This window comes from Oculina patagonica, chromosome 1, assembly GCF_052425735.1.
Source record: "Oculina patagonica isolate OP01 chromosome 1, crgOcupat, whole genome shotgun sequence".
Taxonomy (NCBI): Eukaryota; Metazoa; Cnidaria; class Anthozoa; order Scleractinia; family Oculinidae; genus Oculina; species Oculina patagonica.
In genome coordinates, this window is record NC_135758.1 from 6,186,548 (window position 1) to 6,191,385 (window position 4,838).

At 38.3% G+C, this 4,838-nt stretch overlaps 1 long non-coding RNA gene across 1 annotated transcript; it reads left to right on the forward strand.

Annotated features, from left to right (window-relative positions):
* Nucleotides 1–756: 756 nt before the first annotated feature.
* Nucleotides 757–4,838, forward strand: LOC144653560 (uncharacterized). Its single transcript, XR_013570763.1, has 3 exons — nucleotides 757–831; nucleotides 3,764–3,811; nucleotides 4,643–4,838. It is a non-coding gene; the product is annotated as an uncharacterized LOC144653560 (long non-coding RNA).

The following is a 4,838-nucleotide window of genomic DNA, read 5'->3' on the forward strand; positions in this document are numbered from 1 at the left end:
GAGGTCTCTCATACGAGGGACGAGGATACTCGTCGACTTAAAGAGGCCAAACTGTGCGTGGCTCAAACTTTTATTTTCACCCCAAAATAAGACCAATTTTCATGCCTTATCGGTCTAGACCGTGAAAAAAATATGACGGTGTTTCTTTTTCTTCGCGTGTACCCTAAAAGGACCTTGACGGCTAAGTCAGACCAAATTTACACCCCTAAGCGAGACAACTCGCATCCTCATTATAAGGACTACGACCGCCCTAAAATAATGTAGAGCACTGCTTAAGGCTTGGCTAAATCTATCATTATGGGAGTGGAGTTGGGGGGGGGGGGGGGGGGGGATACATGTAATCCCTGTATAGCCTGTTCCAGGCTCACCACTTTGTCGGTTGTCAGTTATATTTTTCGCCCTTTGTCGCTAGTCGGTCTGAATGGGGGGGGTCGAAATGTCGGCTGTCAGTTAAAATTTCATTACTTCAGTCGTTTGTCAGTTGTATTTTCGCCCTTTGTCGCTAGTCGGTTAACTCCAATTACCCCATTCAGACCCTCTCTACTAGCCACCACAAGCAAGTCAAATTTGATCTAATTTTTCCGTCTTTACTCGAAACTTAATTACCTTTGGAAATCTTAGAGAAGAATTGCAATCGAACGCTGCCAACTACGCAAGGTGAGCTAAAACTCCCGCGCAAAACTGGAGTTTGCCCCACGTGACAATTTTCGACCAATTACGATAGGCTTGTGGCGATGAGCGCGGTTACTAATGCATCAAGATGGCGGCTTCCATAGCACTGTAAGACTGCGGCTCCAGGGGTTTTTCTTCACTGAACATGATTTTCACAAGGTATTACTTACTTTTTCTGTTTACGTTTTTGTAAAAGAATAAGAGACAGATGTCATGATTATGGAAAGTGAAAAAACTCGGGGACTTAATTTAGATTTCATGATGTCATGATATAATACGCAGGGTATAATACGTACGATTTTGCTCAGTAGTGTTCGGGAGGTTCTAAACAAACATGGTTCTGAAACATGTCTGGTTTAATTCGCCATAATATGAATGTGCCGAAGCCAAGCATTAAAAAACCGTTTTATATGCAACAAGTAAAGCATTAGAAGAACGAACACATTTTTGTGGTTATCTATAAAATATGGTATCTATCAGTCTTTACTGATCTGTGATGCTTGATTGTTCATATCAGAAGCTTCTGTTCACAAAAGAACTGGTAGTAAAGAGGGTCAGTAAACGGCTCTATCAAACAATAATAAAATCCTGTACTTAACCAAGCAATTGTGCCTATATTAGCCTATATTGAGCCTGTTACTGGTCTAAGTATTCCTGGATTGAGTGTGGCAACTTGTAGAAAGGGTCTCACATGAATGGCTCGCTTCCCTTCGAGAAAACAATAGAACAAACAACATAAACAATACCCCTAGCTCAAACACAATAGCAGCTGCTACACTAGAGGACCACTAGAATTACAAGCTTATGAAGTCAAGATTTGTCATCACCCATGCCAGACTTGTGTCTGCATAAAATAATAAATATATTGTATTGTTTCCAAAATAGAGATTAACCCCCTCCCTGAGATTCTACTTATGTCCACCAATAGTTTAGAGATCAAGAACTTTATTGTTAACGTGGGATCCATACTAACGCTGTGGACATGTTAACACTGAGTAGATAAATAACCATAAGCACATTGCAAAGACTGCTTCACATGCATATATAAAGCTTATGCTTGTGTCAAATGCTGTCCTCACTCTCACTAGGATAAGTGCTTATGGGCTCATGTTTACATGAATACTTATTTTCAGTAGCTTATTTGCCAATGAATATTGCAAAACCAATTATAATTATTGCTAAACATCTTCCCAGAAATGCCAATAAGCTCAGTCAAACTGTCACCTATTTTTAGAAAATTAAATCACCACAGTATATTTAATGAGTAGCAGGGCTGTCATTACATTTTAGTTATCACCAGCAATATTTTACTCTGTATGCAAGTGTAACATAACACCGATTGGCATCTTTACTGTAACATAGAGTGAACTCAGCTGTAATCAGGTGTTACAGGTTATGGTCCTTAATGACAGCCCTGGGAAGTTACACATGCATACGTTAACCATGGAATGTTTCATTCCAGTTTATCCACAGCCCTTGCATGCCATCTTCTGAGGATGAATTTTGTGGTTGAACTGCAAGTGACATGTATGTATGGAGGCAAAATGGCATATATTTGTACAATAAAATCATTAGGTCGTAAAGTATGATCGTCCGGGTGAGAGTAGTTCTGAAAAGAACTGTTGTTGGTGACTGACGTTTCGACAACCTGAGCGGAAGTCATCTTTAGAGTCAAGTGAAAAGTTGTTGTCAGTCGATGATGTTATAAATCTGGTTCATTAAAGTTGATTGGTCATTTCAGCGGTGATGTTATTGGCTGTAAGACTCGTGTAAAGTTTGTTGGCAGTACGTAATTGGTCAGTGTTGATTTCAAACCATTAACTATAATAAAATCATTGTCATTTTCTTTTTTTCTGTTTCAAATAACACAACCATTCAACTGTCACTTAATTCCATGGAAATAGATAAATATTCTTTTGAGCAAAATCAAGTATCACTGATTATCAGGAGACCATTTTATAGTCAACTCTCGCCTTGCGGACAACTCGCTATTACAGACACCCCATTATTATGGACAGGCGTTAGCTAAAAATAACTCTTGCTTCTACGGACTTTCTCTATTATGGACACCGAATGGTGGTCCCGAAGGTGTCCCTTATAAAGGGAGTTGACTGTAGCGGGTTCTGGGAGCATGCTTCCCCAGGGAAAATTTTAAGATTTTGACTCCCTATTGTGCCACCTCTGTATATTTTGAGTCACTTGAACAAGATGTTGACCAGTTCCATTCTAGTTCCTTGGATAAAGTGTTGCAAAGTAGATGAAATGTTGTGTCCCTTTACCTTCCTTTGTTTGTAATAGTTACAAAAACTAAGAAAATGTTTTATTTTGATATTGGCTAGCAAATTGATCATTAATTACCTATTATTTTGTATCATTTTTAGTATGATTTAAAGGTACAATAATTATTATTAATTATTAAGAACACTGTTGATTCACTTTTTCTTTGCTCTCTCCTCTAAATTAGCTCAAAACTGTTGTATAGATTTATGATGGTGGTTGTAAATTTTTTTTACTTTATATTTTACTCATTTATTTTAGAGTCTTGTATGAATGAGACCTTGTTTATAATAATATTATATAAATATAAGGTGTGTTTGTTTTTATAATTGAATTGAGTGTGAATTGACCTAGTCCCACATCCACAACTAAATTTTTAACAAATTGATAACCAAGGTGGCCTCCTCTATAAGACGGGTGCTTTTTTGGAGGTCTCCTCGCCTTACCATAAATTAGTACTACTGTAATATTCCAATGTTTAAGGGGCTAATAAATGGTGATGATGATGATATCATATTTGTGTGGTGGAACCCCTGCTAATGGACACTTTTCGTAGCTGGACACCTCTCATAATTGAATACATTTGTCCTGGTTCAAGCAACATACAAACACTACATTTTTCTGGTGCCAAGGGTGTCTGCCCATAATTATGGGAGGTCTGTCTGTTGTTTTTCTTTGACTTTAAATTATTGTGAAACATGATTTACTGTAATTTACTGTTTAGTGGTTTGTGGAGACCAGCCAGCTGGGCCTTGTTATGTGTCATTTCTTACATTGCATAAATTGATCAAAGGTTACCTCTTTATACATGTAGGTGCTGTAAAAGCAGTCTGAGATGACCTTCCTTTAACTCAAAAATAAAGTAAGTGTGGACAGACCCACTTTTTGTTTTCTAATTTCTTTTAGTAGAAACTTAGCCGTGTTCTATTGAAAATTCGCGAATCTGATTGGTTCTCCCACTGTTTTCTATTCGCTGATAGAAAACAATTGTGTGCTCGTTGCTCATTTAAAGATGAATTTTTCTTCATTTTTGGCTTATAAGTACGTAAAATTGTAGGTTTTTGGACTGCAGTCCTTTAAGAGTTTCTACTAAAACAGTGAGACTACTTGCCCTTGTTTTCTATGAGCGATAGTCAACTCGGCTGTGCCTCGTTGACTATTCGCTTATAGAAAACTCGGACTCGTAGTCTAATTGTTAATTAAAATATCTTGCTTATTTTGTGGGTGAGACAGAAAAGTTTCATGTGTCATGTGTGTCTTATATGTAATGAGATTCTGAGAACAAGAGATGAAACACTGCTTAATTTGTTTGTTTTTTATTTAAAGTACTAATTGGAGGAGGGGGAGGAAAGGGGGGGGGTGGGGAGAGATTCAGGAGGTGATTTCTTTCAAACTAGGCCAATTGCACTGGAAGCACCACATATTGCACTCCTAACAATATGATATAATTATTATATTATGTGAAAAGTGCTTTGTGACACCTTGTGCTAGGACAGAGGAGGAAAAACAGGTAGTTAGTGGTAGAGGAAGACTGGTGAGAATAAACAGGGCTGAGAAGGAAGGGTTGGGGAGGGAGGGTTCTCCTGTATCATACCCATATACAGTGTAGGTAGTAGGGCTGTTGAATGAGCTCTAGAATTTCACTCATGGTTGGGCCTCTCCTTATATATGGTGTGCTCTTTCTGACCACCAGGATTGGTCCAGTTCAGTTGAAAAATGCCACAAGGATACTCAGAATAAACCTGACTAGTAGAAGGCATCTATCAGTCTCAGAAGACTGTGGATTAGATTTTTATTGCTAGTCTTCCATTGTTCTGATAATGCCTCAGTGTTGTGGCTGAAAATGCCAATGCTGGAGTGACAGTCTCTGCTGCAGGATGCGCAGTTGA